The sequence below is a fragment of the Gossypium hirsutum genome, chromosome A07 (assembly GCF_007990345.1).
Source record: "Gossypium hirsutum isolate 1008001.06 chromosome A07, Gossypium_hirsutum_v2.1, whole genome shotgun sequence".
NCBI lineage: Eukaryota > Viridiplantae > Streptophyta > Magnoliopsida > Malvales > Malvaceae > Gossypium > Gossypium hirsutum.
Genome location: NC_053430.1, coordinates 58,717,951 through 58,733,515, shown reverse-complemented (window position 1 = coordinate 58,733,515; position 15,565 = coordinate 58,717,951). Strand labels below are relative to the sequence as shown.

The window sequence follows — 15,565 nt, the reverse complement described above, 5'->3', positions numbered from 1 at the left end:
TAAAGCTTAAACATCAATGCATAAATGCCTATGTTTTAATTCAAGACATATCAATAAAAATCATAAATTAATCAAAATCCATTTTAATCATGGCATGAGAAGATCACATGAGAATAAGATAAAATTCAGGGATTTCTTATGATGATATAAAAGACCCCCCACACTTAAGATGGACATTGCCCTCAATGTACAAAGGTAGATATATTGAAAAAGATAGATTTAGAATCATAAGATAGGGAGAGAAGTGAAACTTCTTGAATGATGAATGAACTCCTTGAATTGGTGTTTCGGATAATAATCAGCGTGAGAGTGGAGGAAGATACTCCGCTGGTGGTAGAGGTTTGGTTCCACAAATGCTGCACCAAAAGAATATTATATCTCAAGTTGGCTATGGTCGTGAAAAACCTTTCCTAGTTGATTTTTTAGTTCCTATGTGATGATGAGCTGAGGAGCTCTTTATAATTGTGATAAAATCAGGAACTTTTTAAGAGGTATACTGAAGCATAATTACTCGTAATGAAATAGCTGAAGAATAAAAATTGTAAAAACTCAGGATGAAAGAATATTAAAAGGAAATAAAAAAATAATTTCAAAATACAAGGATAAAAATAAAATAAAATAAATAATAGGTGTTTATAGAGAAATTGGGGCACACGGCCGTGGGGCATGCTAACGCCCGTGTTATTTTGGCAGTTTCACCCATGGCCATGTCGCACGGCCGTGGCTACTTATCACAAGAAAGTTTTTTTCACTGTTTTTACACGGCCGTATCGCATGGCCGTGTTACATCCCATGGTATGTCACAGCATACGGCACGCCCGTGTGCCCGGCAGTGTGGTTATAAAAAGCCTGTGTTCAATAATTTGGTTAGTATGTTAGATTTTAAAAACTAAAATTTAAAGAAAGTAATATTGTTAGTGCTCGGGTTACCTCCCGAGAAGAGCTTATTTAAAGTCTAAGCTAGACTTTACCATGTGAGTGTACTTAAGGAGATTCGTGGATCCGTAGCTCCTCCCTGTCATCTTTAACTTTCTCATCATTGTAAGGTTTGAGGCGATGTCCATTTACTTTGAAAGTACTTTACGAAGGGTGACTTATTTCTACGGTGCCGTATAGAAAAATTGTTTTGACTATGAACGAACTTGACCATCGTGATTTAAGCTTCCCAGGGAACAATTGGAGTCTCGAGTTATATAATAGTACAAGATCTCCAACTTCAAATTGTTTATTTTGTTTTAACCGAGCATTATGACGTCGTTTCGTTGCTTCCTTGTATAGTCTTGAATTTTCATATGCATAGGTTCGCCATTCGTCTGACTCGTTTAACTGCATCAACCTATTTTCAGCTGCAAGTTTGGGATCAAAGTTTAGTAATTTTATAGCCCAGAATGCTTTGTGTTCTAACTCAAATGGTAGATGACAAATTTTTCCATAAACGAGTTTGTATGGTGATGTTCCTAAGGGGGTTTTAAAAGCAGTTTTATAGGCCCATAATGTGTCATCTATTTTCATTGCCCAATCTTTCCTGTTTAATCCTTCCGTTTTTTTCTAGGATACGTTTAAGTTCTCAATTTGCCACTTCGACTTGGCCACTAGTTTGAGGGTGGTAAGGGGTAGCTGTTCGGTGGTAAACTCTATATTTCTTGAGGGTCCTTTGGGCATTACAGAAATGAGTCCCCCTATCGCTGATAATTAATCTAAGTGTTCCAAATCGAGAGAAAAGTTTTTTAAGGAAACATACCACTACTCTAGCATCATTTGTGGGCAAAGCTTGGGCTTCAACCCATTTACACATATAATCGACAGCTACTAAGATGTATTTATTTCCAAATGAACTAGGGAATGGACCCATGAAGTCGATACCCCAAACATCAAATATTTCACATGAAAGCATATATGTTTGACGCATTTCATCACGGTTAGAGATATTACCTGTCCTTTGGCATTTGTCACAAGAAATAACATACCTGTTGGCATCTTTGAATAAGGTGGGCCGATAAAAACCTGATTCAAGTATTTTATGTGCGGTCTTATTTCCACCATAATGTCCTCCAGTTGGTCTTGAGTGGTAGTGTTCCCAGATTTTTAATGCTTCTGTTCTTGTAACGCATCGCCGAATGACTTGATCTGTACATATACAGAAAAGAAAAGGATCTTCCCAAAAGTAGTTTTTCACATCAGTAAAGAATCATTTCTTTTGCTGATGTGTCAACCCTTTTGGGATAACGTTAGCTGCTAAAAAAATTGATATGTCTGCAAACCAAGGTACCTCCGAGTCAGAAATAGCAAAAAATTGTTCTTCAGGGAACGAATCATTTATTTCCACTTCATCTAGCTCTTTAGTACTTGAAATTTCAAGCCTGGATATATGATCAGTTGCGAGATTTTCTGTTCCTTTCTTATCTTGAATTTCCAAGTCGAATTCCTGCAATAACAAAATCCATCTAATGAGTCGAGGTTTTGCATCAGTCTTAGTTAACAGATAGCGAAGGGTAGAATGATCAATATAAACGACAACTTTAGACAATATTAGATATGGCCTGAATTTATCAAATACAAAAACCACAGCTAACAATTCTTTCTCCGTGGTGGTTTAGTTCTCTTGTGCAGCTGTCAAAGTTTTGCTAGCATAATAAATAGGTTGAAAGCGCTTGTCCCTTCACTGTCCCAAAACTGCACCTACTGCAAAGTCACTCACATCACACATTAGTTCAAAAGGTAAATTCCAATCAGGTGCTATTATAATTGGAGCATTAATCAATTTATCCTTTAGAGTATTTAATGCTTCTAAACATTCCTGATCAAAATTAAAGAGCATATCTTTTTCTAGTAATCTGTCAAAGGCTTAGCTATTTTAGAAAAATCTTTAATAAATCTTCTATAAAACCCAGCATGTCCTAAAAAACTTCTAATAGCCTTAACCGAAATAGGAGGAGGTAATTTTTCAATGATTTCGACTTTAGATTTATCAACCTCAATCCCTTTAGTAGAAATTTTATGTCCTAGCACAATACCTTCTTGAACCATAAAGTGACATTTTTCCCAGTTAAGTACAAGGTTCGTTTCCTTACATCTTATTATAACTCGTTTTAAATTTTTAAGGCAAAGATGGAAAAAGTTACCGAATACCGAGAAATCATCCATAAATACTTCCATGATATCTTCTACGAGTTCGTCAAAGATGGCCATCATGCAGCGTTGGAATGTAGCAAGAGCATTACATAATCCAAAAGGCATTCTTCGATAAGAAAATGTACTGTATGGACATGTGAATGTCATTTTTTCCTGATCATCAGGAGCTATTGGGATTTGAAAATAGCCAGATAGTCCATCTAAGAAGCAGTAGTACATGTGCCCTGATAGTTTTTCCAACATTTGGTCAATGAATGGCAAGGGGAAATGATCTTTTCTCGTGGCATCATTTAGTTTCCTATAGTCAATGCAAACTCTCCAACCTGTGACTGTCTTAGTTGGAATTAGTTCATTCTTCTCATTGGCTACCACAGTCATGCCTCCTTTCTTAGGAACAACCTGCACTGGACTTACCCAAGAACTATTAGAAATAGGATAAATAATTCCAGCATCTAGAAGTTTAATTACCTCGGCTTTAACAACTTCCTTCATGTTGGGGTTCAGTCGTCTTTGAGCTTGCACACATGGTTTATATTCATCTTCTATTAAAATTTTGTGGGTACAAAAAGAAGGGCTGATCCCTTTAATGTCAGAAAATTTCCAAGCTATGGCCTTTGCATGTTCTTTTAATACTTGGATTAATTCCTCTTTTTCCTTGGGTTGCAAGTTAGATGCAATAATAATTGGTAATGTAGAATTATTTCCAAGGAATGCATATTCCAAGTAATTTGGTAACTGTTTGAGTTTTAGTTTGGGACGTTCTTCAATAAAGGGTTTTTTCTTAAAATCATCGTTCCTTTTAATGTCATCATATTCTACTTGTCTTTGGAAAGATTCATTGAAGTTCAGTTTAGCTTTTATTTTACCTGTCTCGGAGTCATCGTCATCTATCTCCTCTCCTTGGGCATGACACAGTTCCAACGTGTCTTTATGTATGATTTCCTGAAAAGAATCTTGAGCAGCATGATCAATAGAGTCAATAAAATAACATGAGTTATCCTGTTCCCTAGAAAATATCATGGCATCATAAATTTTAAAAACGATTTCTTCATTACCTACTCTAGGTACCATTTTACCATCACCTACATCAATAATTGTAACACCCTGAATTTGGGCCTAGAAGTTTTGGGCCTTGAGCATGGGAGCGGTTGAAGGCAACTTATAATATTTTGCTGTGCATGTAAATTTTGTTAATGAAGGCTTGTTTAAGTGGTTAAGTATGCTGAGAAGTGTTGGAGAAGTCCTGGGTTCAAATCTAGACTCTAGCAAAAATTTTGGTTTAAGGTGAATCAAACCCTGGGTGTAGTAGGTAGGCCTTAAGAATATTCTTGGGGAAATTGTGTCACAAAAAGCCTTGTGGTCTAGTGGCAAAGTAGCGCCACATAAGAGGCAGGAAGGTGGCGTCATAGAGTTGGCAAGGAGGTCTAGGTTCGAAACTCATGGCAATCAAAGATCATTTATTTTATGTTGGGACGGCAAGAGTTAGTGTTGGTTTTAAACTCTGGTGATGGAGGGATCCCACATCGGGAAGCTAACATAAGAGTAGATGGAGAGTTGGCTTTAAATAGAGAGAACCATGAGGAGAGTAAAGGTACCTTTCTTGGCTGATCCCTTTCGCTTTATGACGTGCTCGTTTGGGTTGGGCGTCGGCTAAGAGTGCTCAGAGTGCGGATTAACTCCAGTCTCCTATCAGGTGTGTATTTCTTACTACTTTAGCTGTAGGATGGCTACTTCGGGCCGCGATGGGCTGAAAAGGGCCATGAGGGCCTAATGGGCCTACGGGCCCAATTGGATAAGTTGTTTGATTGTGTAGTAAATATTGGGTTGGACTATGTGAATCTCATATCTGTAGGCTAGCATTACTGAAATACCCTTGTAGGGTAGAATTACTGACAAGCCCCTATAGGGTAGAATTAAGAAAATACCCTTGGTTTATAAAATTACCAAAATACCACTGGTTTGTAAAATTACCAAAATACCCTAGTTTGTAAAATTACCAAAATACCTCTGTTTTATGAAATTACTGAAATACCATCGACATGTAAAATTATTGAAATACCCTCGACTTGTAAAATTACCAAACTACCCTCGATTTACAGAATTACTGTTTTATGCTCGATTTACAGAATTACTGTTTTACCCTCGATTTAAAAAATTACTATTTTATCCTCAATTTATAGAATTACTGTTTTACCCTCAATTTATAGAATTACTATTTTGCCCTCGATTTACAGAATTACTGTTTTACCCTCGATTTAAAAAATTACCATTTTACCCCTAGGGTGTTAAATGATTGTTTTGCCCTTGTGGGCAAGTGACTGACTTGGACTGTGTGGTTGACGGATTTGATTGTGGATATATATTGGTGATATGAATGACTTGACTTTGATTGTTTGATTCAAATATGGGCATGATATTCTGATTCTGTATGTTGTATGCCATGACATGTATATCTGTTGTATGGGATATGGGTTATATTGATGGAGGAAGCGTTTTCGCAGCCTCGCTTCTGGTGGCTTCGCGACATATATATATCTGTTCTGGTGGCCTAGCCACAATATCTGTATTTGGTGACTTCATCACAATATCTGGCAGCTTCGCTGCAATTTTTGTGGTGTGTAGCGGTTGGGTGGGTCACGTAGTCTCCCCACATGGTGTAAGGTTGGTACGAGGGTGTATACGGCTGGATTGGTTTGGGATTGCATTCACATTCTGATATTGATTCTATTACCTGATACTGATTCTGATTGTAATTCTGTCACATAATTCTGATTCTGATTTTGATTCTGATTCTAAATCTGATAATGTTTCTTATTCTGTAATGGGCTAAGGCCCATCTGGTACTGTTTGTTATAGTGGGCTAAGGCCCATCTGGTACTGTTTGTTATAGTGGGCTAAGGCCCAATTGATACTGAAACTGTAAGTAAGGCTGGGGCCAGACTTTTAATTCTATTATATGACTGACTGTTTCTTTTTATAATAAAGGATTTCACACTGAGTTTTCGTAAACTCACCCCGTTTATTAACCTTTCAGGTAATTTCCAGCCTTAGACAGATCGGAGTTGCGAGGGGCTCGGAAGAAGCCACATACACTGTTTATTTTATAATTTTGATTATTACTTTTAAATGTTTTATGTGGGTTGTAGTAAAGCCATTGTAATTTTCTGGATTTCAAATTTGAAATTTTACTTATTGTTCTTATAATTGCTAGTATTAGAACACGGTTTTCCAAAGTAATTATTGTTGTTCAAAACATCACGTATCTGCAATTATTGTTAAATTAAGCTTCTGCAACTGCCAAGATTTTTACAAAGTTGTTAAGAATGTTATTTAGCTGAGGTTTTCTAACAAGGTTTAAAAAGGGTATAAGTTTTTAATTATTAAGAAGGGTTTTTAATGGAAACATGGTTTTCGAAAAACACTTCAATGTGACACGCCAAATTCGAGCCAAACTTCCAGGCCGGGTTTGGGGTGTTACATTTAGTGGTATCAGAGCTAAGTTGCAACAACTCGGCTGTGGATTGGGTTTTCAAAGGTTGAATTTCAGAAAATTACTTTCAACCACATGTTAGTTTGAAGTATTTCTCTTAAAAAGTGTGGCACACCGAGTCTCCGGCGCCGAATCCGCAAGTCTTCTGAATACTGTTGTCTATTTAGAAATTGAAATACTGTGGATTCTTTAAATATTGGTCTGAATTTGAATTTGGTATTTATTTTATGTGGATGTGATGTTTGGATATGGAAATTTTATATATGTGTGATAAATATGTGTCTGCTTCAGTGAATAAGTGTTGTATGTATGAGATGTTTCAAGTTCTAGTTGAAGTGTGATAGTGATAGTAGGATCAGAGTGCGCAACAGTAGTGTAGTGGGTAGATGTTACACGACTACCCTGTTAGATGGAAATTTCGGGGAGAAAATTTCTTTAAGGGAGGTAGAGTTGTAACACCCTAAATTTGGGCCTAGAAGTTTTGGGCCTTGAGCATGGGAGCAGTTGAAGGCAGCTTATAATATTTTGTTGTGCATGTAAATTTCGTTAATGAAGGCTTGTTTTAGTGGTTAAGTGTGCTGAGAAGTGTTGGAGAAGTCCTGGGTTCAAATCTGGACTCTAGCAAAAATTTTGGTTTAAGGTGAATCAAACCCTGGGTGCAGTAGGTAGGCCTTAAGAATATTGTTGGAGAAATTGAGCCACAAAAAGCCTTGTGGTCTGGTGGCAAAGTAGCGCCACATAAGAGGCAAGAAGGTGGTGTCATAGAGTTGGCAAGGAGTCCAGGGTTTGAAACTCATGGCAATCAAAGAGCATTTATTTTGCTATGTTGGGACGGCAAGAGTTGGTGTTGGTTTTAAACTCTGGTGATGGAGGGATCCCATATCGGGAAGCTAACATAAGAGTAGATGGAGAGCTAGCTTTAAATAAAGAGAACCATGAGGAGAGTAAAGGTACTTTTCTTGGCTGATCCCTTTTGCTTTATGACGTGCTCGTTTGGGTTGGGCGTCGGCTAAGAGTGCTCAGAGCGCGGATTAACTCCAGTCTCCTATCAGGTGTGTGTTTCTTACTACTCTAGCTGTAGGATGGCTACTTCGGCCCGCATGGGCCGAAAGGGGCCATGTGGGCCTAATGGGCCTACAGGCCCAATTGGATAAGTTGTTTGATTGTGTAGTATATATTGGGTTGGACTATGTGAATCTCATATCTATAGGCTAGCATTACTGAACTACCCTTGTAGGGTAGAATTACTGAAATGCCCCTGTAGGGTAGAATTAACAAAATACCCTTGGTTTATAAAATTACCAAAATACCACTGGTTTGTAAAATTACCAAAATACCACTAGTTTGTAAAATTACCAAAATACCTCTGATTTGTGAAGTTACTGAAATACCATCGACCTGTAAAATTACTGAAATACCCTCGACTTGTAAAATTACCAAACTACCCTCGATTTACAGAATTACTGTTTTACCCTCGATTTACAAAATTACTGTTTTACCCTCGATTTAAAAAATTACTATTTTCTCCTCGATTTATAGAATTACTATTTTACTCTCGATTTGTAAAATTACTATTTTGCCCTTGATTTACAGAATTACTATTTTACCCTCGATTTAAAAAATTACCATTTTACCCCTAGGGTGTTAAATGATTGTTTTGCCTTTGTGGGCAAGTGACTGACTTGGACTGTGTGGTTGACGGATTTGATTGTGAATATATATTGGTGATATGAATGACTTAACTGTGAATGTTTGATTCAAATATGGGCATGATATTCTGATTCTGTATGTTGTATGCCATGACATATATATCTGTTGTATGGGATATGGGTTATATTGATGGAGGAAGCGTTTTGGCAGCCTCGTTGCAATCTGGTGGCTTCGCCACATATATATATCTGTTCTGGTGGCCTAGCCACAATATCTGTATTTGGTGACTTCATCACAATATCTGGCAGCTTCGCTGCAATTTTTGTGGTGTGTAGCGGTTGGGTGGGTCATGTAGTCTCCCCACATGGTGTAAGGTTGGTACGAGGGTGTATACGGCTGGATTGGGTTGGGATTGCATTCACATTTTGATATTGATTCTATTACCTGATACTGATTCTGATTCTAATTCTGTCACCTAATTCTGATTCTGATTTTGATTCTAATTCTGTCACCTGATTCTGATTCTAATTCTCATTTTGATTCTAGTTCTGATAATGTTTCTTATTCTGTAATGGGCTAAGGCCCATCTGGTACTGTCTGTTATAGTGGGCTAAGGCCCAATTGATACTGAAACTGTAAGTAAGGCTAGGGCCAGACTTTTAATTCTATTATATGACTAACTGTTCCTTTTTATAGTAGAGGATTTCACACTGAGTTTTCGTAAACTCACCCCATTTATTAACTTTTCAGGTAATTTCCAGCCTTAGACGGATCGGAGCTGTGAGGGGCTCGGAGGAAGCCACACACACTGTTTATTTTATAGTTTTGATTATTACTTTTAAATGTTTTATGTGGGTTGTAGTAAAGCCATTGTAATTTTCTGGATTTCAAATTTGAAATTTTACTTATTGTTCTTATAATTGCTAGTATTAGAACACGGTTTTCCAAAGCAACTACTGTTGTTCAAAACATCACGTATCCGTAATTAGTTTTAAATTAAGCTTCTACAACTACCAAGATTTTTACAAAGTTGTTAAGAATGTTATTTAGCTAAGGTTTTCTAACAAGGTTTAAAAAGGGTATAAGTTTTTAATTATTAAGAAGGGTTTTTAATGGAAACATGGTTTTCGAAAAACACTTCAATGTGACACGCTAGATTCGAGCCAAACTTCTAGGCTGGGTTTGGGGTGTTACAATAACAGCCCTAGCGGTGGTTAAAATGGATGCCCTAAGATTAAAGGCACTTCAACATCTTCATCTATATCAAGCACAACGAAGTCAATAGGGAATATAAATTTATCTACTTTTACAAGTGTGTCCTCTATAATAACCCTAGGATATTTAACAGATCTATCGCCTAGTTGAATACTCATCCTAGTGGGTTTAGGTTCCCCAAGACCAAGTTGTTTAAACATTTTATATGGCATCAAATTAATGCTAGCACCTAAATCAGCTAGTGCCTTATCAACGTTAAAACTACCAATTAAGCAAGGTATAGTAAAACTTCCTGGATCTTTTAGTTTGGTTGGCAGTTTGTTTTGGAGTATAGCCAAGCATTCCTCGTTAAGTTCCACTGTAGATAAGTCTTCAAACTTCCTTTTGTTGGTTAGGAGCTCCTTTAAAATTTTTGCGTATGTAGGCATCTGCGATATAGCTTCCACAAAAGGTAAGTTAATATGTAGTTGTTTAAAAAGTTCAAGGAATTTGCCAAATTGTGCATCCATGCGGTCTTTCTTCAACTTTTCTGGGTATGGAATTGGTGGTTTACATTCCTTCGACATTGGATTGTCTTTGCTTTTGGGTTTTATCTCCTCTCATTTTCTTCTATCAGCTTCTTGTTGTGGCTTCTTTTCCGATTTAGCTAACACTTTCCCACTCCTCAGTGTAACTGCTTTCACTGTGCTTTTGGATTGGGTTCGGTGTTACTAGGTAGATTTCTTGGTGCTCTTTCTAAAATCATCTTAACTAGTTGTCCAATTTGAGTTTCGAGTCCTTGGATCGATGCTTGTTGATTTTTGAGTGTCGTCTCGGTATTCTGAAAACGAGTCTCAGACACCGAGATGAATTTGGTTAGCATCTCCTCAAGGTTCAACTTTTTCTCCTGCTGGTATGGTGGTTGCTGAAAGCCTAGAGGGGATGGTGGTTTCTAATTTCCTTGGCCTCCCCATGAAACATTTGGGTGATTCCTCCAACCTGCATTGTAAGTATTGCTATATGGGTTATTTTGGGATCTAGAGTTATTGTTACCCATATATTGGACTTGTTCCTCCTCGATGCTAGGGTTGAAGGGTTGATATTCTATGCATGCTCCTCTTCCATTTGAATCACACCTCATCACTAGATGTACCTGAGTAGAACCACACAAATCGTCAATCTTTTTCTTTAAGAGTTCTACTTGGTTAGATAGCATAGTAACCGCGTAGAGGTTGAAAACACCGACTACTTTCGTCAGTTTTGTTTTCAAAACTTGCCACTGATATTTATTCAGTGACATCTCCTCAATAAATTCCTAAGCCGCCTCAAGTGTCTTATTATTGATAGTTCCTCCAGCGGTTGCATCAATCATTTGTCGAGTCGAAGGATTCAGGCCATTATGAAAAGTTTGAACCTGTAGCTCGAGTGGTAACCCATCGTGAGGGCATCCTCGCAAAAGGTCCTTATATCTCTCCCATGCATCGTAGAGTGTTTCTAAATCCATCTGCACAAAAGAAGAGATATCATTACGTAATTTGGCTGTTTTAGCCAGTGGAAATATTTTAATAAAAATTTTTTGGTCATTTGTTCCCAAATAGTGATTGACCCTCGTGGTAACGAGTTCAACCATTATTTAGCCTTATTCCTTAATAAAAAGGAAAACAACCGAAGGCGAATGGTGTCATCAGAAATGCCATTAATTTTAAAGGTATCGCAAAATTCTAGGAAATTTGCCAAGTGAGCATTGGGATCCTCGTCCTGCAAACCATCAAACTTAACAAACTATTGTATCATTTGAATTGTGTTAGGTTTCAGTTCAAAATTTTTTGCAGCAATAGCAGGTCTAACTATACTTGACTCAGTTCCTATTAAATTAGGTTTAGCATAATCATACATAGTGCGCAGAGCAGGATTTTGATTAACAACAATTGCAGGAGGTAGCAGATTTTCGTGGTTTTCAGCCATCTCCTCGATTGTGGTTTGAATATTGTCCTCTTGCTCGTTCTCTGTGTATCTTAAGCTTCGCCTTATTTCTCTTTAGTTTCTGCGAACTGTGCGATCGATCTCACTGTCAAAAAGTAATGGTCCTGACGGGTTTCTTCTAGTCATAAACTATAAGAACCTGCCAGAAAAAGGGAAAAAGAACAATTAGTAATAAAAATTAGAGTAAAATTTAAATTGCAGTAAAAGTAAATATTGCAGTAAAAGTAAATGGCTAAAGTAATAAAAATCGAGTGTTCCTAATATCTTAGTTCCCCGATAACGGCGCCAAAAACTTGATGCGTGATATTCGTGACAGGTTTTAAATATTTATAATGAATCGTTCTTGAAACTAACTATTATCATGATGAAGGCAAGTGTACCTATCTAACAGTAGTATAGCTTTAGTAAGACCGTATTGTCGAACCCGAAGGAACTAAAAGTACTAGTAATGACTGTCTTTTTATTATCTAGCCTAAGAATAATGGGGTTTGTTTTAACTAAATAATTAACTAAACTAAGAATTCACAGAAAATAGATTTGGGAAAGTACTTTTGGAAAACTCGATTGATTGAGACAATACCTAAGGAAAAATCCGCCTAGACTTCACTTGTTATATGACTCTGAATCGGACGATTTATTCATTTGACTTGATTCGTAGAAATCCCTAAGTTATATTATTATCTCTCTTGAGACTAACAATGTCTAACCCTAGGTTGAATAATTGAAATCTCTTTCTGATTAACTCCCTAGGGTTGCATTAACTCGATCTATGGATCCCCTTATTAGGTTTCTCCCTAATCCGGCAAAATCTTGTCACCCTATCTCTAGGCGCGCAATCAACTTCGCTTAATTATGATAAATGTACTCTTAGACAGGGTTTATTCCTCCTCTGAATAAGAGCTTAACTTGAATCAATATCCTAGAATATCAAAACAAGAATTAAGAACACATAACTAAGAACAAGTCAAATATTTATCATACAATTCAGATAATAATAACAAGATCTGTCTTAGGTTTCATTCCCTTTAGGTATTTAGGGGTTTTAGTTCATAACTAAAAAGGTAAACATCTCAGAAAAATAATTAATAAAAAACATAAAGAAAAACCCAAAACTCCTGAAGCGAAATTGAGGGGAGATCTTCAGTCTTGATGATGAATCTGGCTTCTAAGATGGATCAATCGGCTTTCCTTGAGCAGTTCCCTACTTCCTCCTTTGTTTCCCCCCTATTCTCCTCTTCTAAGGTGTATTTATAGGCTTTGGAATGCCTAAGAGCCCTCAAAATTGCCCTTTTCCAAATTGGACTAAACTTGGGCTCGACAGGGACACGCCCGTGTGACATGCCCGTGTGCGATTACTTCAGGCTGTGGTCTAGCCTGATATATAGGCACGGGCGTGTGGTCTACCTATGTGAGTCGTGTTTCTATTCTGCCAAATTGACACAGCCGTGTGGTCTGCCCGTGTGAGGAAGTCCAAGCCGTGTTAGTTTCGTACGTTGGTCTATTTTCTCTATTTTTGGCCCGTTTCTCGTTTCTTTCACTCTCCTATTCTCACCTAAGTATAAAATATGAAATTAAGGCTTTAGGAGCATCAGATTCACCAATTTCAAGGAAAAATCATCCATAAAATATGCTAAGCATGGGATAGAAATATGTATAAATTACGGTTTATCAAGTCTTTACCTTGTTGTGGACTGTTCAACTTAGAATACATATGAGGAAATTATCTAGGACAAGTGGTATGTAAATGAATCGAAGTAATGATGTTGCATGTTCACTTTGGAGATAAAATTACTAATGTATGATCGAAATGATGTGAGATATAGTCATAATTGAAATTGGTAGATCAAGGTGAATTTTATTAAGAGAATATGGACAAATAAGGTAAAAAAATGAATTGGGTAGTGTAATCTGTGTTGGATAAACAAATATCCATTTGTGACGCATCTAGTAAGGAAGAAATATTGCTAACTAGAAAGAAAAATCATGTTTAAAGACAATATTCATGGTGATGCCTTCAATGAAATGTAGACTGGACATATAGATCATGGTATGAAAATATGTATGAGGCCATGTGGTGGAGACCTATGGTATTGTATGACTATAAAAATGCTCATGGTGATGTCTTTAGTAGTATGTAGACTGGATTAGTAGATCACGATATGGGAAAATGTTTAAGTCATGTGGGAAAAACCCATGACACCTTCTGTGAAAGTCTGTAGGGACAGTAAATACGTGATTCTGTGTGTTACCTATGTGGCATGGTCTACTAAGATTTGGAGGCATGCTTTGCGTCGCCTTTGTGGCAAACTACGCAATGCCTAGGTGGCATATTCAGGAATGCCGACGTGGGAAAATCTGGTTATTCACTCAGGTGGTAAGTTCTAAGATCTCCCCTATAGATGATTTTATCATAATGACCTGAGATGTTCTGAAGTTAACTTTGTCAGTTAATTTTGTGATGAAGTAGAATGAGTCTTAAAGGATGGTTTCGAAATAAAAGTATGTATCATATTTCTAAAGAGATAATCTACCATAGAAGTCCATATGTATGGGATACGGGCATATTCGTAGTTATGGAAGGTATAAGTATTCATTGTTTTGAGTTTGTCTAGGCTAATTAAGGTTGAAATCTGAGTTATCTGGTATCCGCCATATCTGAATAGTATTATATCTCGATCTAAGGTTTTTGGAATTTGAATCATTTGTTAGTTTGGGCATTCTTGTGTCATGTAACAAATGTGTTTTAAATTCTTCCGAATGGTCTAAAATGCTTCATCATCAATTTACGTTTGATTTGGGTTTAGGTTCAAGATATGATCTGAATGGTAGTCTGATAGTTATCAAACCTAGAATGGAAATTCGTCTAATGTAAGATCAGTTCGTATGTATCCATCAAGGAACAGTATTTACAAGAAAACTGTAACGCCCCTAACCTGAATCTGTCATCGGAATAGAGTTATGGAGCATTACCGGAGTTACCGATTTATTTATCAGATATTTCATTTCATCTAACGTTCATATTTGGAACTAATTAAAATCAAACATATTGTCCCTTAACATACTTATTTTTTTTTCGATATGTTTTACTTTAATTTATTACTCGTCTCAATTTACTTAATTTCCTTGTATCAACGTATCAAAGATAATCACATATTTACATGTCATGGTAAATATCATTCTCTTGCCATTTCTCCATAAACATAAATCAGGTGATTCATTATATCAATATTTCATGCATTTAAAAATACAATTCAAGTTACACTAGCTTACCTCGTTGCGTGTTCATGTTTATAATTTCATTAATCCGATATCTTTTCTTTTCCACGTTCAAGTCTCGTATTCGAGTCATCCAGATCTTTATAAATAAATTTGATCGTCGTTTTCATTTATTTCATGTTCTAATACATTCAATTAATGCTCTAAACAAAATTACCAATTTACCCCTAAACTTTTAATTAATAACGATTTCATCCTTAGGCTAAAAAAAAATTCTTGCAATTTAATTCTTATTTCCAGCAGTTATTCTCATACAAATTGATAACAACCCATGAATTCTATAAAATATCAGAATTTTCCATAATTTCAACACGTTTCAATTTAATCCTTAAAACATGTTTTTCCCCGATCTTGAGCTAAATTAATAATTTCATTCAATTTTGTAATTTTAAATAATAAAATAATCCATTTCATACAAATTGGTCATTTCTAACATTTTTACAAAATTACCCATAAAGTTTTACTTTTATTCAATTTAGTCCCTAAGCCTAAAACATACAAATTAGCCATGCTAGCTGAATATTCATACATATTTTTCTCCTCCTCCTCTCCATTCCACATCCTTAATTTATATAACATGCTACAAGTAACATTATCAATAATTTCACTATTTACTTATATGTATATTCAAAACTGTCCATTTGTGTCATAGTAACTAAATTATATATATCTTGAGCTACAGAACTAGAAATTAAGTTCTGCTAATTTTCCATGAAACTATACTTACATTTCTTCTTACCATAAAATTTTCAAAATTTTTGGTTTATCCAATGAGTACAGTTTATTCTTTGAAGTCACCCTTATTCTGCTGTCTAACAATTTCGACCCTTCTTTACTAAA

At 36.3% G+C, this 15,565-nt stretch overlaps 1 non-coding gene across 1 annotated transcript; it reads left to right on the top strand.

Annotated features, from left to right (window-relative positions):
• Positions 1-10,896: 10,896 nt before the first annotated feature.
• LOC121203801 (small nucleolar RNA R71) lies at positions 10,897-11,003 on the top strand. Its single transcript, XR_005898738.1, has one exon. It is a non-coding gene; the product is annotated as a small nucleolar RNA R71 (small nucleolar RNA).
• Positions 11,004-15,565: the final 4,562 nt, after the last annotated feature.